This window comes from Pseudophryne corroboree, unplaced genomic scaffold, assembly GCF_028390025.1.
Source record: "Pseudophryne corroboree isolate aPseCor3 unplaced genomic scaffold, aPseCor3.hap2 scaffold_227, whole genome shotgun sequence".
NCBI classification, from domain to species: domain Eukaryota; kingdom Metazoa; phylum Chordata; class Amphibia; order Anura; family Myobatrachidae; genus Pseudophryne; species Pseudophryne corroboree.
The window spans coordinates 43,237-67,580 of NW_026968921.1; the positions used below are offsets into that span (position 1 = coordinate 43,237).

General features: G+C 43.0%; 6 non-coding genes across 6 annotated transcripts; all 6 read right to left on the minus strand.

Moving 5' to 3' along the window:
* Positions 1–6,572: 6,572 nt before the first annotated feature.
* Positions 6,573–6,735, minus strand: LOC135009626 (U1 spliceosomal RNA). The gene has a single exon (XR_010209159.1). It is a non-coding gene; the product is annotated as a U1 spliceosomal RNA (small nuclear RNA).
* A 152-nt stretch (positions 6,736–6,887) lies between these two features.
* On the minus strand, positions 6,888–7,051 carry LOC135009429 (U1 spliceosomal RNA). Its single transcript, XR_010208971.1, has one exon. It is a non-coding gene; the product is annotated as a U1 spliceosomal RNA (small nuclear RNA).
* Positions 7,052–18,045: 10,994 nt separating this feature from the next.
* LOC135009552 (U1 spliceosomal RNA) lies at positions 18,046–18,209 on the minus strand. The gene has a single exon (XR_010209091.1). It is a non-coding gene; the product is annotated as a U1 spliceosomal RNA (small nuclear RNA).
* A 150-nt stretch (positions 18,210–18,359) lies between these two features.
* LOC135009466 (U1 spliceosomal RNA) lies at positions 18,360–18,523 on the minus strand. Its single transcript, XR_010209008.1, has one exon. It is a non-coding gene; the product is annotated as a U1 spliceosomal RNA (small nuclear RNA).
* Positions 18,524–19,197: 674 nt separating this feature from the next.
* Positions 19,198–19,360, minus strand: LOC135009627 (U1 spliceosomal RNA). The gene has a single exon (XR_010209160.1). It is a non-coding gene; the product is annotated as a U1 spliceosomal RNA (small nuclear RNA).
* Positions 19,361–19,512: 152 nt separating this feature from the next.
* Positions 19,513–19,676, minus strand: LOC135009819 (U1 spliceosomal RNA). The gene has a single exon (XR_010209316.1). It is a non-coding gene; the product is annotated as a U1 spliceosomal RNA (small nuclear RNA).
* Between the last annotated feature and the right edge of the window lie 4,668 nt (positions 19,677–24,344).

Genomic DNA, 24,344 nt, shown 5'->3' on the forward strand with positions numbered 1-24,344 from the left:
TTAAGAAATGCCAATCCAGTTTTAATATCCACATGGACCGGCATCCCTTGAGTGACTATCACTCCTTAGTGGGTAGCGTGTTAAATCAAACAGATTGTTGGGTATGCTCTCAAGTACCTCAAGGTCATAGCAAATCAGGACTAGTACCATTTCCTTTAACGATAGGGGAGGTACTTGAGCTAAGTGGTGGGAGACCGGTGGACAGGAGGTTTAATATCTCCAGTCCTCCTAGTTTGAAGCTCCACCAATATCATGTGGATAGATCCCTCATATGTTTTAACATTTCCAATCCCCGAAAGCCGGGAAATTGGGAAGTGTCATGGAGTAACCAAACCATGACCTTTTCATATAGAGCAGATAGAATGCCGACAGATACAGAGCTTATACGCCACATAGCCAGTAGAGGAAAATCTTTCCGGTATAGGTATACCCTAGGAAGTAGGATTACGAGAGTTGGAGAGGTATCACCAGGATACTGTGCACATATCGTACAAGCTGATACGTGTACTAGACAGATGGGAGAATTAGGGTTAGGAGATTTCACATGGAAAATGTGTAATATGGTTATGTCCTACTCCGTCCCATATGTTCTCCCCGATGATGCATATTTCATATGCGGGAGGAAGGCGTATAAGTGGCTTGCCCCAAACTCTGAAGGATTGTGTTATATTGGAAAAGTATTGCCTGAGGTAATGACTGTATCACATGCCAAAATGAAAGACATACACCGTGTTGCCCAAACTCCTTATACTCACACCCATTACGAGCACGTAGTTAAACGGCACCTGATAGAAAGAACAGAGCACCCGGCCTCTGACATGATCCATGAATCCACCGGGATTCAGTTTCTACTTGCGTTAGACCTCACTCGCACCGCCAGAGGAGTGTTGAATTATAAATACATATCTGCGCTCGCAAATTTGTTAGACAATATCACAGAAATGTATGATGACACGTTTAGGTATACTGGAAGAGAACTTCAAGCTTATAAAACAGAACTAGTTCAGCATAGAATGATTCTCAATTATCTCACAGCAGTAACAGGTGGATATTGTGTCACACTGGCAACGCAGTACGGCGTGAAATGCTGCACATATATAACGAATAGTACCGAGGACCCGGTCGAGGTCATAGACCAAAAGATGGACGATATTCTCCAATTGAAGTGGGAATTTCGCAGGAGACACAATCTCACCCTTGCTGCTGTGAGTAATGAGCTGACTAGTTGGGTGTCATGGTTGAACCCGCGAAATTGGTTCTCCGGTTTAGGAGAATGGGCTCAAGGAGTTATAATGGATGTAGGGAAGTTTCTCCTATGTATCTTAGGTGTTATCATAACGATTGGCTTGATATTTAGATGCGGTCAGGCTTTAACGAAGTGCAAACGAAGTACCAGGGTGATGAGTTTAAGGAGTGAGGAAATTGTAATGCGATTTCTACGGTCCGTTTCTTTCACCTGTTTTTCCGTTTTCCTCTGAGGTAAAAAGACCCACTTGGACGAGGAATTTGATGAGCCGATATACAGACAACAGATGGATTAAAGAAGAAGTTTTGACAACCTTATACACAGATTTTTGATGAACTATGCCATAGATCCCCAGTTTCCCTAGAAATTTTAAAATTACTCTAGCCCAACACTTTTGTAAATCTATGGACATTGACAAAGCTTTTTGCTCGCACCTTATGGGCAAAAGCACAAAGAAGACTGCATTCAACAGACACCAAACAAGACCTCAATCGACGAATGTTCATTAACCTGACATAGAATACCACTGCATTTACCGTAACTATGTATTTTCTTCATCTCTACAACCTTCAGGTAATTACACACATAGTATAGGGAATACAGGCACAGATATCAGCAATCACATATTCCCCCATTCATGTATCATCAACTAAAATGTGCTCCCCATTTTTGTTACAACCAAAATCCGAAAAAAGCTCGGTAAAGTTTGACAGCCCATCCACAGACCCGTACCACGGGATAAGAAGGAATTCAAATGTATACTTCGCAATACCTCAAAGCTTGATTTAAAACACGTACGGCACGATGATACATGACCCCCCAAACATGGATTCATACACACATGCTTCTGCTATCTCACTAGGTCATACCCTTTTCCTACCTTCTCCTCTCCTCCCCTACCCAACCATGTAAATGTATTAACCCCTGACATATATTTTTCTCTTTTTGAAATGTTTTAGGAAGTGGCAGTTATTGTTGACTGCCAAAGGGTGGACTGTCAAAGTCAGAAAAATATCACGATGCACACTGCCATATTTGCACCTCATATGTGTCCCTGCTGCGCATGCGTGCGCTCTACCGTGCGTGCGCATACTCGCTGTTGCGGGCACCCGCAGGCGCACGGTATGCACATTTACGGTAGAGATTGTGTGCGTCTAGCGGGCGACTCTTTCGTTACATATTTTCACCATATAATGCATTTTGTAGATTATGGTCCCTTTGATAGATTCTGAAAGTTTAGTTAATGTAGTATGTTCCTGGACAGAGAGATCCCTCATTGTTTGATACGAAGGGTCAGACAGGAGTAATACAGTGGTGTTTAGTATCCATCGGAAGAGTATTTAATTAGCAATATTCCGGTGTTGGTTTGAAGCGGATCAATCGCTCGTGCGAATAGTTATGGACATAAGAAGTTTATGAACATTTACTGTATTTGCACTTACTTATCCATGCGGCGGGAAACCCAGTTTCCCTCCCACCTGAGCTGTTGGAAATAGTCACAGCCCACCTGTATGAATCAACCTATGACCTTTTGTTATAATGCGAAGACGAAATCCTGTGTCCAATGAACAATGAGATTGTAGGGACCATTGAATTGTATTGTGTGTGGGGCATAAATAGACAGGCCGATCACATCCAGCACTCACTCTTCATCGGTTATCATTGCTGAAAATCGGGAGCTGGATGTCCAGAGGCGCATGCGATCGTTTCCTTTGTGCGTAAGTTTTCTCCGTAATCATATTGTCTTTTCTTGTTATTATGGGCCATATCTTTCTCTCTCTCTCTTCTCTTTCTCTCATTTTCTCTTAAACGTACTTGTATTGTATTTACTGTGTAGTTACCTGGTTAGTTAGTCTATGTTATATTGTAGTGTATGACTTGTATTGTATTAATTCTTTTGCAAGTATAACATTCATAATATATATATTAGGCGTTGGACCCTAAGCACGGTATTTGTGTATTTCTTATAGTGTTAAGTATTCTCAGAGCGTCGGTGACGCTCGAACAGCTTTTGAGTTAATAAGGTTATACAGTGTTGCATTTACACCCTATCTCTACACTAAGGTTTTACAGCAAATTACATTGTTTGTGGTTTAGACATAAAGGTTTAACATTGTGAGCGTCGGCGCCGCTCGTGATCTCCTCGTGGTCTCGAGCGTCCGCTACGCTGATAGCGTAGCATTACGGTAGTCGCTCACCTATAAGTGTGCCCGATACCAACAGCGTATTCTCGTGAGCGTCTGTATCGCTCGAGCAGCCCGCTCCCGATACAGCGTCCGTTACGCTATAGCGAACCATTACGTTAGTCAGCAGCCAATAGCGTGCCTGCCTGTGATCTCTTGGCCGTGAGCGAACGTGACGCTTGAGCGTCTCGACCACGGCTAAGCGATTGTTACGCAACGAGCGTACCCTTACGGTACTCCATACGCAAATAGCGTACAGTGTTCTTAGACCTCACAAAGGGTTTTAAATAAGATAAATATTTAGCTTTATCAAAGCGCACTGTCAGCAGTGTTCATTCCGGGAGTGGACAACTGGGATGCAGACTTCCTCAGCAGACACGACCTACATCCAGGAGAGTGGGGACTCCATCAGGAAGTCTTCGCACAGATTGCAAGTCGGTGGGGACTGTTCCAGATAGACATGATGGCGTCCCGCCTCAACAAAAAGCTACAGAGGTATTGCAACAGGTCAAGAGACCCTCGGGCAGTAGCTGTAGACGCCCTAGTGACACCGTGGGTGTTCCGGTCGGTCTATGTATTTCCTCCTCTACCTCTCATACCCAAGGTGTTGATAATAGTAAGAAAAAGAGGAGTAAGAACAATTCTCATTGTTCCAGATTGGCCGCGAAGGACCTGGTATCCAGATCTGCAGGAAATGCTCACAGAAGATCCGTGGCCACTTCCTCTAAGACAGGACCTGTTGCAACAGGGGCCCTGTCTGTTCCAAGACTTACCGCGGCTGCGTTTGACGGCATGGCGGTTGAACGCCGGATCCTAGCGGAAAAGGGTATTCCAGATGAGGTCATTCCTACGCTAATAAAGGCTAGGAAGGACGTGACATCTAAACATTATCACTGTATATGGCGAAAATATGTTTCTTTGTGTGAGGCCAGGAATGCTCATACGTAAGAATTCCACCTGGGCCACTTCCTTCACTTCCTACAAACTGGAGTGAATTTGGGCCTAAAATTAGGCTCTATTAAGGTTCAGATTTTGGCCTTATCCATTTTCTTTCAAAAGGAATTGGCCTCTCTTCCTGAAGTAAGTACAAACTTTTGTGAAGGGAGTACTGCATATTCAGCCTCCTTTTGTACCTCCGGTGGTCCCTTGGGACCTTAACGTGGTGTTAAGGTTATGGTTTGAACCACTTAAAATGGTGGAGTTTAAATATCTCACTTGGAAGGTGGTCATGTTATTAGCCTTGGCTTCCGCTAGGCGAGTGTCGGAATTAGCAGCTTTATCACATAAAATCCCCTATCTGGTTTTCCATATGGATAGAGCGGAATTGCAGACCCGTCCTCAATTCCTGCTAAAAGTGGACTCATCCTTTCATATGAACCAACCTATTGTGGTGCCTGTGGCTACGCGTGACTTGGAGGATTCCGAGTCCCTTGATGTGGTCAGGGCTTTGAAAATTTACGTGGCCAGAACGGCTAGAGTCAGAAAAACAGAAGCACTGTTTGTCCTGTATGCAGCCAACAAGATTGGCACCCCTGCTTCAAATCAGACTATTGCTCTCTGGATCTGTAACACGATTCAGCAGGCGCATTCTATGGCGGGATTGCCGTTGCCTAATTCAGTCAAGGCCCATTCCACTAGGAAGGTGGGCTCTTCTTGGGCAGCTGCCCGGGGGTCTCGGCACTACAGCTGTGCCGAGCTGCTACTTGGTCGGGTTCAAACACCTTTGCAAAGTTCTATAAGTTTGATACCCTGGCTGAGGAGGACCTCCTGTTTGCTCAATCGGTGCTGCAGAGTCATCCGCAGGAGCCCGTTTGGGAGCTTTGGTATAATCCCCATGGTCCTTACGGAGTCCCCAGCATCTTTTAGGACGTAAGAGAAAATAAGATTTTAAACCTACCGGTAAATCTTTTTCTCGTAGTCCGTAGAGGATGCTGGGTGCCCGTCCCAAGTGCGGACTACTTCTGCAAGACTTGTATATAGTTATTGCTTACATAAGGGTTATATGTTAGTTTTCATCGGTCTTGGACTGATGCTATGTTGTTTTCATACTGTTAACTGGGTAGTATATCACAAGTTATACGGTGTGATTGGTGTGGCTGGTATGAATCTTGACCTTGGATTAACAAAAATCCTTTCCTCGTACTGTCCGTCTCCTCTGGGCACAGTTTCTCTAACTGAGGTATGGAGGAGGGGCATAGAGGGAGGAGCCAGTGCACACCCAGATCTAAAGTCTTTCTTAAAGTGCCCATGTCTGCTGCGGAGCCCGTCTATCCCCCATGGTCCTTACGGAGTCCCCATCATCCTCTACGGACTACGAGAGAAAAAATTTACCGGTAGGTTTAAAATGTTATTTTTTTCTCTGCAACCCACTGCTAAATTGTGCTTCCTAGCTGTTTTTTATAAAATCACTTAATTAAATCTGGGAGAACAATCTTCATGACAATAGTATCTCCTATGCAAAATAAGTATGATTTGGGATAGGGCTGGGGAGGGCCGTTGCTCAGGCACATCTCTGTCAAGTAAAGGAGATTCAACTGAGGCAGCACAAGGGAACTCTCATCTGGGGACAACAACTGCAGGGAGAACACATATTTTCAGATGAACATGGGGTGGCAGAAGGCTGCCTAATACTGAAGCACCCCCAAACAACAAACCAAATGCAACAACTAGTGCAAGCATTCCTGGGGGATGGCCTGCAGCAGATGGATTTGAATATGGTGATGTCATCCAAGCAGTGGGTCAAAGTTGGCTTCAACCCTCGTCTGCATATGAAAAGAGAAAAGGAGCGTGCAGGGCATGGAGGCCTTTTGTGGTGCTTGGATGACCCCTAGTTCGCATTAAGCACCCCCACCCTCCTTCGGTGTGGGGCTCATGTTGGCCATTCCCCAGCCCCTGAAGCATTCAAGCTGATTTCTTGCAGCAGCTGGGCACTGTAACAGCTCCAGAGCTGCTCTGTAAAGCAAGTAAAAGGGTGTGGGCCCTGCAGCACTACCTGTAGTTTGCATTGTGCATTGGGAGGCACAAAGTAAGCAGACGGGAGGAGAAGTCAGGATAGTGCACAAGGGTATAGAAGGGAGGGGCTCAAGAAAAAAGAAGTGGAACCAGACAGCAAACTAGGCTGGAGAGAGACCTGAGACAAAGAGATCTGAATTACATGAGAGCCGACCAGGGAAAACTCAAATTATGCAGTCAAGTTTCCCACATTTGGGGAAATCGCAGGGGCAGCACACCCAGAGTGCAATGGGTGAGCCTTGCCCTGGGAGAAGCAACTTCATGATCATAGTATCTCACCTGGCAGGTAAGTAGGAGTTGGGCTAGAGCTGGGGAGGGTCGCTGCTCGGGCACCCCCCTGTCAAGTGAAGGAGATCCAACTGAGGCAGCACAAGGGAACTCTCGAAAGAAGAACAAGGCTAGAGGAAGATCTGAGACAAAGAAATCTGACTTTTACCAGAGCTGACCAGAGGAAAGCACAAACACAGTCCCCCACTACCACAAATAATGCAGTCGAGTTTCCCACATTTGGGGAAATCACAGGGGTCAGCATACCCAGAATGCAATGAATGAACCTAACCCTGGGAGAACAATCTTCATGACCATGGTATCTCCTATGCAAAATAAGTATGATTTGGGATAGGGCTGGGGAGGGCCGTTGCTCAGGCACATCTCTGTCAAGTAAGTTGCATTTGATTTGTTGTTTGGGGGTGCTTCAGTATTAGGCAGCCTTCTGCCCTCCCATGTTCATCTGAAAATATGTGTTCTCCCTGCAGTTGTTGTCCCCAGATGAGAGTTCCCTTGTGCTGCCTCAGTTGAATCTCCTTTTGGAGAAGACCTCAATAAGATTGTAGCTGATCTGGCTACTGCTAAAACAGCTTGCCTACCTAGTATGACTCCTACCACGCAGAAGGCTAAAAGTACTTTTCTTGGCCCTTTCATCCTCCAGGTAAAGCGTACCCAAGGTCAGGCATACCCAAAGCAAGCTCATGTTTCCAGACCTGCCAAGCCCAGACTGAAGCAATCCTGGGCTGCCCATCAGCCTGCTTCCAAAACGGACAAGCCTGCCGCATGACGGTGCAGGCCTCCCTCTGGGGGATCCCAGGGTGGGGGGCCCGACTTCTAGGTTTGGCAAAGAAAGGTATAATTCTAAGCTAGAGAATTCTGTTTGGAGCTCACCTTGTACTTTGTGAAGAAATAATCAGCATTGTGGCTGAGCAGATACATGTAGTGTGTGGCTGCAAACTGCATGGATCTGCTGCGTTGTAATGCTGATTCTTTTTTTTTGCAAAGTACCAATAGCTTCATATAATGTTCACAATTTTTATGCAGGATCAAATAGCTCAATAGGTAGGGTGTTTGATTAGAATTCAACAGGTTATAGGTTTGAATCCTGGGTATGGTAGTTTGAGATGTGTTATTTAATAAAGTATGTTGTTCTGACTGCCGGCATCCTATCACCTGGGATATCATACTAAATAAATGGAGTTGATAAAAAAATTTTTTTTTTTTTTAACTAGGGACAATTTCCAGATACTTCTCTTTATAACTGAGATTGCCCCCTGGAACTTCACATCAGTTGACAACTATGCATGAGTGGGCAGTGCTTGCCCTGGATCTGTCCACCCATTTATGTGCCGCCATAAAATAAAGCATGACTAACAGTTATCCTGGGCGTACACTACACAATTATCTGTCAGGCTATCTATCCAGTCTGGATGGATGGAATGAAAATCTGGTAATGTATAGGAGCAAATGTCAATTAACCATTTGCTCCCAAACACTAGAAAAGTGGTCAAAAATGGTCATTACACAAATTGGTTAAACCCAAAATTTAACCAATTTGTTTAGGGGACCATTTTTGTCCATTTTTTAGTGTTTGAGAGTAAATCGTTGATGGTCATTTGCTCACATAGATAACCGGATTTCTATTCCAACCAGCCAGTGTTGGAGAGATGGTCTGCCAGATTACATAATGCATACCAGAGCCATAACTAGACTTTTTGGTGCCCTGTGACAGAGAATTATATGCCCTCCCCCCCATTTTTGCAATATGGACAAAAGGCGCATGCCTTGTGGGGAAGGGGCATAACAAGATTGGTCTCAGAGAAAGCACATGAGATATGAAGATAAATCTAGTATACTTGACACTCAATGGTTTGTGGTATTGCAGGGGTGCCCTCCTTAAATGCATATACAGTCACACATGGCATGTTTGTGTAAATGGCATATCAGCAGTCAGCACTAACTGGTGACATGCCATTTGTACAAGTAAGCCATGTGTGACTAATATATAAACATACTTTATTAAATAACACCTCAAACTATCATACCCAGGATTCAAACCTATAACCTGTTAAATTCTAATCAAACACCCTACCCATTGAGCTACTTGATCCTGCATCTATTCTAACCTCCAAAAACAGATTCAGTTGCATTTTCCAGCGTGTTTTGTTTGCGCCTTTGCAAATGTCTTACATCGACAAACTTATTTAGTACTATTTTGCAAATAGGGTTACATTGTCGCAACATTGTGTTCCCTAATTGCTTGATTTTTTAAATGCAAAAATTGATAAAGACACCTGATAATTGCTCTGTGGAGTCTTCTTTTGTGTCTACTTCTTATCTACATTTAATTCCCTACCTATAATCAAGGCATTTTTAAATGCTGGGTGCTGCCAGGACGTGAGGCCTACCTAGTCTTTAGATCTGAATTTGAATGTACTTGTGAACTAACTTAATTTCCTACTTCTAAACTCATTCCTAAATTCACTACTTACATTAATCCTGTAGTTGGGCATTTTGAGCCTTCAATTGTGGGCATTGTTTTGTGTCCAGACCAGCAGCTGGTGGTGTGCATTTGCTGGAAAGGCATCGAAGACCTCCGATATGCTGCATCTCCTGATGTGTGTCTGCCTCAAGTGGCTGTCAGCAAATGCATGCTAGACACCCCATTCCAAGCTGATTGTGACATCACGGAACATGCATCATAGAACAGGCATGCTAGAACATGGGTCTTCAACCTGCGACCCTCCAGCTGCTGTGGAACTACATATCCCAGCATGCCCTGCCTCAGTTTTAGCATACCTTAATAGCAAAACTGTGGCAGGGCATGCTGGGATGTGTAGTTTCACAGCAGCTGGAGGGCCACAGGATGAAGACCCATGTGCTAGAACCAAACCGCAGGTACATTGAATGCTAGCAAGCTGAATGTTTAAATCCTTTTTGTTCCGCAGCATTCCAATGCGGAAGATTCCATGGAACCAGAGATTATTCCATTGAGAAGGACATGCTGCCTGGATGACTGCACTGTGCAAATTAAATCACGGAGCCAGTTGGCTTGTGGGTGGCTCTGGTAACTGGGTGGTTGGGTGGGCGGTGTGTCGGAGGTGGAGCACATGCAAATGAATGTGTATCATCCAGCTAGTGAGAGAGAAAACTCATGCAGGAGTGTGCCTGCTTGTCAGTGAGTTATGCACCTTGCCAGACGTCAAATCTACATGGAGCAACTGGAGGGGACAAGAGCAGGTTTGGAAAATATACACAGAAGAGCATATATGCTGGCGCATTCTCCATGATTGTGTCAGCTTATGTTTTGGTGCACTGCACTTTCCTCCACTAAGTTTTAGCCATTTTGTTTAAACGCAAGTGTAGTTGCTTCTCGCTCTTTTGGCTGTGATATTGTATTGTGGTTGAAGAGTCTGCTGGAGGGATTGTTTTCTTCATTGGCGAGAGACTGAAGATATTCCAGGATGGAAGGCTTGGGAACACTATCCGTTTTTCAGTTGTGGAAGAGTTGAAAGACCGGATTGGACTACATTCTATAGTAAAGGGTATCTTTGTATTTATTAATCCTCCCTTTATATGTGTCTGTCTTTCAATAAAGCTTTGGGCTTGTGATTCCGTCACCCTCTTACACTCCACACCCATAGCCTTATTAACTATTGTATTGTTTAAATGTATAGTGCAGTTCATGATTTATAGTGTAGGCTGACCTGTACTGTAGTTCTTGAACTGTACTATACCGACAGCATTTGTATTGTGTTTTGGCTGTGCTGCAACACAGTACTTATGTGTGTAATGTTTATGTATGTTTTTTTGCTTCTTTTTGTCAATAAAGACTGCTTTTTCAATCCAATATCTGAAAACAATCAATGTTTATCTTTGATGGCAATAGAAGTGGTATGATATTTGCTGCTTTTGAAAGGCAATATCTGATATGTCCCCTATCTGGGAACCATATATTAAATGGCTTTTCAGAAAAGGGAGATGGGAGAAGAGCTTTCAGTACTTGTAGGACCGATGCACATTTCCTATTCTAGCCTCCAAAAACAGATTCAGTTGCATTTTCCAGCGTGTTTTGGATGCGCCTTTGCAAATGTCTTACATCGACAAACTTATTTAGTACTATTTTGCAAATAGGTTTACATTGTTGCAACATTGTGTTCCCTAATTGCTTGATTTTTTAAATGCAACAATTGATAAAAACACCTGATAACTGCTCTGCGGAGTCTTATTTTGTGTCTACTTCTTATCTACATTTAATTCCGTACCTCTAATCAAGGCATTTTTAAATGCTGGCGGCTGCCAGGACGTGAGGCCTACCTAGACTTTAGATCTGAATTTGAATGTACTTGTGAACTAACTTAATTTCCTACTTCTAAATTCATTCCTAAATTCACTACTTACATGAATCCTGTAGTTGGGCATTTTGGGACTTCGATTGTGGGCATTGTTTTGTGTCCAGACCAGCAGCAGGTGGTGTGCATTTGCTGGAAAGGCATCGAAGACCTCCGATATGCTGCATCTCCTGATGTGTGTCTCCCTCAAGTGGCTGTCAGCAAATGCCTGCTAGACACCCCATTCCAAGCTGATTGTGACATCACGGAACATGCATCATAGAACAGGCATGCTAAAACATGGGTCTTCAACCTGCGACCCTCCAGCTGCTGTGGAACTACACATCCCAGCATGCCCTGCCTCAGTTTTAGCATACCTTATAGCAAAACTGTGGCAGGGCGTGCTGGGATGTGTAGTTTCACAGCAGCTGGAGGGCCACAGGATGAAGACCCATGTGCTAGAGCCAAGCCGCAGGTACATTGAATGCTAGCAAGCTGAATATTTAAATCCTTTTTGTTCCGCAGCATTCCAATGCGGAAGATTCCATGGAACCAGAGATCCTTCCATTGAGAAGGACATGCTGCCTGGATGACTACACTGTGCAAATTAAATCACGGAGCCAGTTGGTTTGTGGGTGGCTCTGGTGACTGGGTGGTTGGGTGGGTGGTGTGTCGGAGGTGGAGCACATGCAAATGATTGTGTATCATCCAGCTAGTGAGAGTGAAAACTCATGCAGGAGTGTGCCTGCTTGTCAGTGGGTTATGCACCTTGCCAGACGTTAAATCTACATAGAGCAGCTGGAGGGGACAAGAGCATGTTTGCAAAATATAGATAGAAGAGCATATATGCTGGCGCATTCTCCATGATTGTGTCAGCTTATGTTTTGGTGCACTGCACTTTCCTCCACTAAGTTTTAGCCATTTTTGTTAAGCTCAAGTGTAGTTGCTTCTCGGCCTTTTGGCTGTGATCTTGTATTGTGGTTGAAGGGTCTGCTGGAGGGAGGGATTGCTTTCTTCATTGGCGAAAGACCAAAGATATTCCAGGATGGAAGGCTTGGGAACACTATCTGTTTTTCAGTTGTGGAAGAGCACAGAGGTCGGATTGGACTACATTCTATAGTAAAGGATGTCTTTCTATTTATTAAACCTCCCCTTATATGTGTCAGTCTTTCAATAAAGCTTCGGGCTTGTGATTCCCTCACCCTCTTACACTCCACACCCATAGCCTTATTAACTGTTGTATTATTGTACAGTTTAAATGTATAGTGCAGTTCATGATTTATAGTGTAGGCTGGCCTGTGCTGTAGTTCTTGAACTGTACTATACCATCAGCATTTCTATTGTGTTTTGGCTGTGCCGCAACGCGGTACTTATGTGTGTAATGTTTATGTATGTTTTTTTGCTTCTTTATGTGCATCGGTCCTACAAGTAATGAAAGCTCTTCTCCCATCTCCCTTTTCTGAAAAGCCATTTAATATATGGTTCCCAGATAGGGGACATATCAGATATTGGATTTCAAAAGCATCAAATATCATACCACTTTTATTGCCATCAAAGATAAACATTGATTGTTTTCAGATATTGGCTTGAAAAAGCAGTCTTTATTGACATAAAAAAAAAACATACATAAACATTGCACACATAAATACAGTGTTGCAGCACAGCCAAAACACAATACAAATGCTGACGGTATAGTACAGTTCAAGAACTACAGCACAGGCCAGTCTACACTATAAATCATGAACTGCACTATACATTTAAAGTATACAATAATACAACAGTTAATAAGGCTATGGGTGTGGAGTGTAAGAGGGTAAGGGATTCACAAAACCGAAGCTTTATTGTAACACAGACACATATAAGGGGAGGGTCAATAAATAGAAAGATATCCTTTACTATAGAATGTAGTCCAATCCGACCTCTGTGCTCTTCCACAACTGAAAAACAGATAGTGTTCCCAAGCCTTCCATCCTGGAATATCTTTGGTCTTTCGCCAATGAAGAAAACAATCCCTCCCTCCAGCAGACCCTTCAACCACGATACAAGATCACAGCCAAAAGGCCGAGAAGCAACTACACTTGAGCTTAACAAAAATGGCTAAAACTTAGTGGAGGAAAGTGCAGTGCACCAAAACATAAGCTGACACAATCATGGAGAATGCGCCAGCATATATGCTCTTCTATCTATATTTTGCAAACCTGCTCTTGTCCCCTCCAGCTGCTCTATGTAGATTTAACGTCTGGCAAGGTGCATAACCCACTGACAAGCAGGAACACTCCTGCATGAGTTTTCTCTCTCACTAGCTGGATGATACACAATCATTTGCATGCGCTCCACTTCCGACACACCACCCACCCAACCACCCAGTCACCAGAGCCACCCACAAGCCAACTGGCTCCGTGATTTAATTTGCACAGTGTAGTCATCCAGGCAGCATGTCCTTCTCAATGGAAGGATCTCTGGTTCCATGGAATCTTCCGCATTGGAATGCTGCGGAACAAAAAGGATTTAAATATTCAGCTTGCTAGCATTCAATGTACCTGCGGCTTGGCTCTAGCACATGGGTCTTTATCCTGTGGCCCTCCAGCTGCTGTGAAACTACACATCCCAGCATGCCCTGCCACAGTTTTGCTATTAAGGTATGCTAAAACTGAGGCAGGGCATGCTGGGATGTGTAGTTCCACAGCAGCTGGAGGGTCGCAGGTTGAAGACCCATGTTTTAGCATGCCTGTTCTATGATGCATGTTCCATGATGTCACAATCAGCTTGGAATGGGGTGTCTAGCAGGCATTTGCTGACAGCCACTTGAGGGAGACACACATCAGGAGATGCAGCATATCGGAGGTCTTCGATGCCTTTCCAGCAAATGCACACCACCTGCTGCTGGTCTGGACACAAAACAATGCCCACAATCGAAGTCCCAAAATGCCCAACTACAGGATTCATGTAAGTAGTGAATTTAGGAATGAATTTAGAAGTAGGAAATTAAGTTAGTTCACAAGTACATTCAAATTCAGATCTAAAGACTAAACACAAAACACAAAATAAGACTCCACAGAGCAATTATCAGGTGTCTTTATCAATTGTTGCATTTAAAAAATCAAGCAATTAGGGAACACAATGTTGCGACAATGTAACCCTATTTGCAAAATAGTACTAAATAAGTTTGTCGATGTAAGACATTTGCAAAGGCGCAAACAAAACACGCTGGAAAATGCAACTGAATCTGTTTTTGGAGGTTAGAAAAGATGCAGGATCAAGTAGCTCCATGGGTAGGGTGTTTGATTAGAATTCAACAGGTTATAGGTTTGAATCCTGGGTATGATAGTTTGAGGTGTTATTTAATAAAGCATGTTTATATATTAGTCACACATGGCTTACTTGTACAAATGGCATGTCACCAGTTAGTGCTGACTGCTGATATGCCATTTGCACTAAAACAAATTAAAATGGTAAAAGTTATTGTACTTTAAGTAAAAATAAAAGCTAAAATATCAATCCCAGTTTTGGATTACTTTAATGAACAAAAAAAAAATGCATATAGCAGAGGATAGTTTCAATCTGCCTACCTCTGGGTTATGGACCCAGCATGCTTCCATTACAGTACTCTGCTGCACATGTAAGTGCAAGAGATCCTGAAGCACTCACTCATCATGGGAAAGTACCAATGTGTTTCTTCATTGGTTGATGGAAGAAACATCTTACAAAAACTCTCCACATTATTGACTTTTTAAAATGTTTCTAGGAATCGTTCTAGATGAATGCTTATTAGCCTTTGTCAGTATGGACTTTTACAAAGTGTTGCTGTGGCGCAATCAGTTACTGTGTAAGGCTATTAACCAAAAGGTTGGTGGTTCAATCCCACCCAGGGACGTAATTGACCTTGTTATCAGATTTTGGTGATCTTTATGTAGACAAGTGAAAATTTCAAACCCCCTCTTATGGTGTAGGGTACCTGGCCTTCTCTGATGTAATCAGAGTTAGATTTGATTCAGTGATTTTATAAAAACAGCTAGGAAGCACAATTTAGCAGTGGGTTGCAGAGAAAAAGAAATATGCTGGCAAAAAAATCCAATTGAGTGATTAAACAGCTTTTCATTTTCTGGCTTTATTTTTATGCTAACAAATTTGTTCTCTGAAAAGTGTCCACAAAGCCAAGTTTCTGATTAACACATTTGTAGGGATGGTTTTTAACCTATTACTAAATTAAACTTGCTTCATTGGAAAGGCAGCAAGATGCATCCTCATTTCAATATCTACTGAAATAATACAGGTTGACACCAGGAAACATTAACGCCACTGCATCCTTTGTGCTTTCTCATGTGGAAGTCTGTTTAATGTGAAAACAAGGTGATATCTAATTAGCACACAGGTAAGGAATTAAGAAAATCTTTATTTAAGGGTGAAGATGTTTCTCACAAAATCGTTGCCCCAATGCATCATTGAAATTCAAGCTGGAAAGATGATTTTAATATATCACTTGTACATTTTGTATTGCTCTTCTGGTGACAATGTAGTTTGTTTTTGTCAATTACCATTTTAATAATCGGGTAAAGAAAATTAAGTGGATTTTTGAAAGAAAACAATACTGTCAATATACTATTAAAACAAATGAAAATGGTAAAAGTTATTGTACTTTAAGTAAAAATAAAAGAGCAAAAATATCAATCCCAGTTTTGGATTACTTTAATTAACAAAAAAAAAAACGCATATAGCAGAGGATAGTTTCAATCTGCCTACCTCTGGGCTATGGACCCAGCATGCTTCCATTACAGTACTCTGCTGCACATGTAATTGCAAGAGATCCTGAAGCACTCACTCATCATGGGAAAGTACCAATGTGTTTCTTCATTGGTTGATGGAAGAAACATCTTACAAAAACTCTCCAGATTATTGACTATTTAAAGTTTTTCTAGGAAACGTTCTAGATGAATGCTTATTAGCCTTTGTCAGTATGTACTTTTGCAAAGTGTCGCTGTGGCGCAATCAGTTAGTGTGTACAGCTATTAACCAAAAGGTTGGTGGTTCAATCCCACCCAGGGATGTAATTGACCTTGTTATCAGATTTTGGTGATCTTTAAGTAGACAAGTCAAAATTTCAAAAACCCCTGTTATGGTGTAGGGTACCTGGCCTTCTCTGATGTAATCAGAGTTAGATTTGATTCAGTGATTTTATAAAAACAGCTAGGAAGCACAATTTAGCAGTGGTTTGCAGAGAAAAAGAAATATGCTGGCAAAAAAATCAAATTGAGTGATTAAGCAGCTCTTCATTTTCTGGCTTTATTTTTATGCTAACAAATTTGTTCTCTGAAAAGTGTCCACAAAGCCAAGTATCTGATTAACATCTTTGTAGGGATGGTTTTTCACCTATTACTAAATTAAACTTGCTTCATTGGAAAGGCAGCAAGATGCATCCTCATTTCAATATCTACTGAAATAATACAGGTTGACACCAGGAAACATTAACGCCACTGCATCCTTGCTGCTTTCTCATGTGGAAGTCTGTTTAATGTGAAAACAAGGTGATATCTAATTAGCACACAGGTAAGGAATTAAGAAAATCTTTATTTAAGGGTGAAGATGTTTCTCACAAAATCGTTGCCCCAATGCATCATTGAAATTCAAGCTGGAAAGATGATTTTAATATATCACTTGTACATTTTGTATTGCTCTTCTGGTGACAATGTAGTTTGTTTTTGTCAATTACCATTTTAATAATAGGGTAAAGAAAATTAAGTGGATTTTTGAAAGAAAACAATACTGTCAATATACTATTAAAACAAATTAAAATGGTAAAAGTTATTGTACTTTAAGTAAAAATAAAAGAGCAAAAATATCAATCCCAGTTTTGGATTACTTTAATTAACAAAAAAAAAAATGCATATAGCAGAGGATAGTTTCAATCTGCCTACCTCTGGGTTAAGGGGCCCAGCATGCTTCCATTGCAGTACTCTGCTGCACATGTAAGTGCAAGAGATCCTGAAGCACTCACTCATCATGGGAAAGTACCAATGCGTTTCTTCATTGGTTGATGGAAGAAACATCTTACAAAAACTCTCCAGATTATTGACTTTTTAAAGTTTTCTAGGAAACGTTCTAGATGAATGCTTATTAACCTTTGTCAGTATGTACTTTTGCAAAGTGTCTCGGTGGTGCAATCGGTTAGTGTGTTTGGTTATTAACCAAAGGGTTGGTGGTTCAATCCCACCCAGGGATGTTATTGACCTTGTCATCAGATTTTGGTGATCTTTAAGTAGACAAGTCAAAATTTCAAACCCCCTCTTATGGTGTAGGGTACCTGGCCTTCTCTGATGTAATCAGAGTTAGATTTGATTAAGTGATTTTATAAAAGAACAGCTAGGAAGCACAACTTAGCAGTGGGTTGCAGAGAAAAAGAAATACGCTTGCAGAAAAATCCAATTGAGTGATTAAACAGCTCTTCATTTTCTGGCTTTATTTTTATGCTAACTAATTTGTTCTCTGAAAAGTGTCCACAAAGCCAAGTATCTGATTAACACCTTTGTAGGGATGGTTTTTCACCTATTACTAAATTAAACTTGCTTCATTGGAAAGGCAGCAAGTGATGTCATCCAAGCAGTGGGTCAAAGTTGGCTTCAACCCTCGTCTGCTTATGAAAAGAGAAAAGGGATATGCAGGGCATGGCGGCCTTTTGCGACGCTTGGATGACCCCTAGTTCGCATTAAACACCCCCACCCTCCTTCGGTGTGGGGCTCATGTTGGCCATGCCCCAGCCCCTGAAGCATTCAAGCTGATTTCTTGCAGCAGCTGGGTACTGTAACAGCTCCAGAGCTGCTCTGTAAGGCAAGTAAAAGGGTGTGGGCCCTGCAGCACTACCTGTAGTTTGCATTGTGCATTGGAAGGCACAAAGTAAGCAGACGGGAGGAGAAGTCAGGATAGTGCACAAGGTTATAGAAGGGAGGGGCTCAAGAAAAGAGAAGTGGAAACAGACAGCATACTAGGCTGGAGAGAGACCTGAGACAAAGAGATCTGAATTATACGAGAGCCGTCCAGGGGAAACACAAATTATGCAGTCAAGTTTCCCACATTTGGGGAAATCGCAAGGGGCAGCACACCCAGAGTGCAATGGGTGAGCCTTGCCCTGGGAGAAGCACCTTCATGATCATAGTATCTCACCTGGCAGGTTAGTAGGAGTTGGGCTAGAGCTGGGGAGGGTCGCTGCTCGGGCACTACCTTTCAAGTGAAGGAGATCCAACTGAGGCAGCACAAGGGAACTCTCAAAAGAAGAACAAGGCTAGAGGAAGATCTGAGACAAAGAAATCTGACTTTACCAGAGCTGACCAGAGGAAAGCACAAACACAGTCCACCACTACCACAAATAATGCAGTCGAGTTTCCCACATTTGGGGAAATCACAGGGGTCAGCATACCCAGAATGCAATGAATGAACCTCACCCTGGGAAAACAATCTTCATGACAATAGTATCTCCTATGCAAAATAAGTATGATTTGGGATAGAGCTGGGGAGGGCCGCTGCTCAGGCACATCTCTGTCAAGTAAAGGAGATTCAACTGAGGCAGCACAAGGGAACTCTCATCTGGGGACAACAACTGCAGGGAGAACACATATTTTCAGATGAACATGGGGTGGCAGAAGGCTGCCTAATACTGAAGCACCCCCAAACAACAAACCAAATGCAACAACTAGTGCAAGCATTCCTGGGGGATGGCCTGCAGCAGATGGATTTGAATATGGTGATGTCATCCAAGCAGTGGGTCAAAGGTGGCTTCAACCCTTGTCTGCATATGAAAAGAGAAAAGGAGCGTGCAGGGCATGGAGGCCTTTTGTGGTGCTTGGATGACCCCTAGTTGGCATTAAGCACCCCCACCCTCCTTCGGTGTGGGGCTCATGTTGGCCATTCCCCAGCCCCTGAAGCATTCAAGCTGATTTCTTGCAGCAGCTGGGCACTGTAACAGCTCCAGAGCTGCTCTGTAAAGCAAGTAAAAGGGTGTGGGCCCTGCAGCACTACCCGTAGTTTGCATTGTGCATTGGGAGGCACAAAGTAAGCAGACGGGAGGAGAAGTCAGGATAGTGCACAAGGGTATAGAAGGGAGGGGCTTAAGAAAAAAGAAGTGGAACCAGACAGCAAACTAGGCTGGAGAGAGACCTGAGACAAAGAGATCTGAATTACATGAGAGCCGACCAGGGAAAACTCAAATTATGCAGTCAAGTTTCCCACATTTGGGGAAATCGCAGGGGCAGCACACCCAGAGTGCAATGGGTGAGCCTTGCCCTGGGAGAAGCAACTTCATGATCATAGTATCTCACCTGGCAGGTAAGTAGGAGTTGGGCTAGAGCTGGGGAGGGTCGCTGCTCGGGCACCCCCCTGTCAAGTGAAGGAGATCCAACTGAGGCAGCACAAGGGAACTCTCGAAAGAAGAACAAGGCTAGAGGAAGATCTGAGACAAAGAAATCTGAATTTTACCAGAGCTGACCAGAGGAAAGCACAAATACAGTCCCCCACTACCACAAATAATGCAGTCGAGTTTCCCACATTTGGGGAAATCACAGGGGTCAGCATACCCAGAATGCAATGAATGAACCTAACCCTGGGAGAACAATCTTCATGACCATGGTATCTCCTATGCAAAATAAGTATGATTTGGGATAGGGCTGGGGAGGGCCGTTGCTCAGGCACATCTCTGTCAAGTAAGTTGCATTTGATTTGTTGTTTGGGGGTGCTTCAGTATTAGGCAGCCTTCTGCCCTACCATGTTCATCTGAAAATATGTGTTCTCCCTGCAGTTGTTGTCCCCAGATGAGAGTTCCCTTGTGCTGCCTCAGTTGAATCTCCTTTTGGAGAAGACCTCAATAAGATTGTAGCTGATCTGGCTACTGCTAAAACAGCTTGCCTACCTAGTATGACTCCTACCACGCAGAAGGCTAAAAGTACTTTTCTTGGCCCTTTCATCCTCCAGGTAAAGCGTACCCAAGGTCAGGCATACCCAAAGCAAGCTCATGTTTCCAGACCTGCCAAGCCCAGACTGAAGCAATCCTGGGCTGCCCATCAGCCTGCTTCCAAAACGGACAAGCCTGCCGCATGACGGTGCAGGCCTCCCTCTGGGGGATCCCAGGGTGGGGGGCCCGACTTCTAGGTTTGGCAAAGAAAGGTATAATTCTAAGCTAGAGAATTCTGTTTGGAGCTCACCTTGTACTTTGTGAAGAAATAATCAGCATTGTGGCTGAGCAGATACATGTAGTGTGTGGCTGCAAACTGCATGGATCTGCTGCGTTGTAATGCTGATTCTTTTTTTTTGCAAAGTACCAATAGCTTCATATAATGTTCACAATTTTTATGCAGGATCAAATAGCTCAATAGGTAGGGTGTTTGATTAGAATTCAACAGGTTATAGGTTTGAATCCTGGGTATGGTAGTTTGAGATGTGTTATTTAATAAAGTATGTTGTTCTGACTGCCGGCATCCTATCACCTGGGATATCATACTAAATAAATGGAGTTGATCAAATTTTTTTTTTTTTTTAACTAGGGACAATTTCCAGATACTTCCCTTTATAACTGAGATTGCCCCCTGGAACTTCACATCAGTTGACAACTATGCATGAGTGGGCAGTGCTTGCCCTGGATCTGTCCACCCATTTATGTGCCGCCATAAAATAAAGCATGACTAACAGTTATCCTGGGCGTACACTACACAATTATCTGTCAGGCTATCTATCCAGTCTGGATGGTTGGAATGAAAATCTGGTAATGTATAGGAGCAAATGTCAATTAACCATTTGCTCCCAAACACTAGAAAAGTGGTCAAAAATGGTCATTACACAAATTGGTTAAACCCAAAATTTAACCAATTTGTTTAGGGGACCATTTTTGTCCATTTTTTAGTGTTTGAGAGTAAATCGTTGATGGTCATTTGCTCACATAGATAACCGGATTTCTATTCCAACCAGCCAGTGTTGGAGAGATGGTCTGCCAGATTACATAATGCATACCAGAGCCATAACTAGACTTTTTGGTGCCCTGTGACAGAGAATTATATGCCCTCCCCCCCATTTTTGCAATATGGACAAAAGGCGCATGCCTTGTGGGGAAGGGGCATAACAAGATTGGTCTCAGAGAAAGCACATGAGATATGAAGATATATCTAGTATACTTGACACTCAATGGTTTGTGGTATTGCAGGGGTGCCCTCCTTAAATGCATATACAGTCACACATGGCATGTTTGTGTAAATGGCATATCAGCAGTCAGCACTAACTGGTGACATGCCATTTGTACAAGTAAGCCATGTGTGACTAATATATAAACATACTTTATTAAATAACACCTCAAACTATCATACCCAGGATTCAAACCTAAAACCTGTTAAATTCTAATCAAACACCCTACCCATTGAGCTACTTGATCCTGCATCTATTCTAACCTCCAAAAACAGATTCAGTTGCATTTTCCAGCGTGTTTTGTTTGCGCCTTTGCAAATGTCTTACATCGACAAACTTATTTAGTACTATTTTGCAAATAGGGTTACATTGTCGCAACATTGTGTTCCCTAATTGCTTGATTTTTTAAATGCAAAAATTGATAAAGACACCTGATAATTGCTCTGTGGAGTCTTCTTTTGTGTCTACTTCTTATCTACATTTAATTCCCTACCTATAATCAAGGCATTTTTAAATGCTGGGTGCTGCCAGGACGTGAGGCCTACCTAGTCTTTAGATCTGAATTTGAATGTACTTGTGAACTAACTTAATTTCCTACTTCTAAATTCATTCCTAAATTCACTACTTACATTAATCCTGTAGTTGGGCATTTTGAGCCTTCAATTGTGGGCATTGTTTTGTGTCCAGACCAGCAGCTGGTGGTGTGCATTTGCTGGAAAGGCATCGAAGACCTCCGATATGCTGCATCTCCTGATGTGTGTCTGCCTCAAGTGGCTGTCAGCAAATGCATGCTAGACACCCCATTCCAAGCTGATTGTGACATCACGGAACATGCATCATAGAACAGGCATGCTAGAACATGGGTCTTCAACCTGCGACCCTCCAGCTGCTGTGGAACTACATATCCCAGCATGCCCTGCCTCAGTTTTAGCATACCTTAAAAGCAAAACTGTGGCAGGGCATGCTGGGATGTGTAGTTTCACAGCAGCTGGAGGGCCACAGGATGAAGACCCATGTGCTAGAACCAAACCGCAGGTACATTGAATGCTAGCAAGCTGAATGTTTAAATCCTTTTTGTTCCGCAGCATTCCAATGCGGAAGATTCCATGGAACCAGAGATTATTCCATTGAGAAGGACATGCTGCCTGGATGACTGCACTGTGCAAATTAAATCACGGAGCCAGTTGGCTTGTGGGTGGCTCTGGTGACTGGGTGGTTGGGTGGGCGGTGTGTCGGAGGTGGAGCACATGCAAATGAATGTGTATCATCCAGCTAGTGAGAGAGAAAACTCATGTAGGAGTGTGCCTGCTTGTCAGTGAGTTATGCACCTTGCCAGACGTCAAATCTACATGGAGCAACTGGAGGGGACAAGAGCAGGTTTGGAAAATATAGACAGAAGAGCATATATGCTGGCGCATTCTCCATGATTGTGTCAGCTTATGTTTTGGTGCACTGCACTTTCCTCCACTAAGTTTTAGCCATTTTGTTTAAACGCAAGTGTAGTTGCTTCTCGCTCTTTTGGCTGTGATATTGTATTGTGGTTGAAGAGTCTGCTGGAGGGATTGTTTTCTTCATTGGCGAGAGACTGAAGATATTCCAGGATGGAAGGCTTGGGAACACTATCCGTTTTTCAGTTGTGGAAGAGTTGAAAGACCGGATTGGACTACATTCTATAGTAAAGGGTATCTTTGTATTTATTAATCCTCCCTTTATATGTGTCTGTCTTTCAATAAAGCTTTGGGCTTGTGATTCCGTCACCCTCTTACACTCCACACCCATAGCCTTATTAACTATTGTATTGTTTAAATGTATAGTGCAGTTCATGATTTATAGTGTAGGCTGACCTGTGCTGTAGTTCTTGAACTGTACTATACCGACAGCATTTGTATTGTGTTTTGGCTGTGCTGCAACACAGTACTTATGTGTGTAATGTTTATGTATGTTTTTTTGCTTCTTTATGTCAATAAAGACTGCTTTTTCAATCCAATATCTGAAAACAATCAATGTTTATCTTTGATGGCAATAGAAGTGGTATGATATTTGCTGCTTTTGAAAGGCAATATCTGATATGTCCCCTATCTGGGAACCATATATTAAATGGCTTTTCAGAAAAGGGAGATGGGAGAAGAGCTTTCAGTACTTGTAGGACCGATGCACATTTCCTATTCTAGCCTCCAAAAACAGATTCAGTTGCATTTTCCAGCGTGTTTTGGATGCGCCTTTGCAAATGTCTTACATCGACAAACTTATTTAGTACTATTTTGCAAATAGGGTTACATTGTTGCAACCTAATTGCTTGATTTTTTAAATGCAACAATTGATAAAAACACCTGATAACTGCTCTGCGGAGTCTTATTTTGTGTCTACTTCTTATCTACATTTAATTCCGTACCTCTAATCAAGGCATTTTTAAATGCTGGCGGCTGCCAGGACGTGAGGCCTACCTAGACTTTAGATCTGAATTTGAATGTACTTGTGAACTAACTTAATTTCCTACTTCTAAATTCATTCCTAAATTTACTACTTACATGAATCCTGTAGTTGGGCATTTTGGGACTTCGATTGTGGGCATTGTTTTGTGTCCAGACCAGCAGCAGGTGGTGTGCATTTGCTGGAAAGGCATCGAAGACCTCCGATATGCTGCATCTCCTGATGTGTGTCTCCCTCAAGTGGCTGTCAGCAAATGCCTGCTAGACACCCCATTCCAAGCTGATTGTGACATCACGGAACATGCATCATAGAACAGGCATGCTAAAACATGGGTCTTCAACCTGCGACCCTCCAGCTGCTGTGGAACTACACATCCCAGCATGCCCTGCCTCAGTTTTAGCATACCTTATAGCAAAACTGTGGCAGGGCATGCTGGGATGTGTAGTTTCACAGCAGCTGGAGGGCCACAGGATGAAGACCCATGTGCTAGAGCCAAGCCGCAGGTACATTGAATGCTAGCAAGCTGAATATTTAAATCCTTTTTGTTCCGCAGCATTCCAATGCGGAAGATTCCATGGAACCAGAGATCCTTCCATTGAGAAGGACATGCTGCCTGGATGACTACACTGTGCAAATTAAATCACGGAGCCAGTTGGTTTGTGGGTGGCTCTGGTGACTGGGTGGTTGGGTGGGTGGTGTGTCGGAGGTGGAGCACATGCA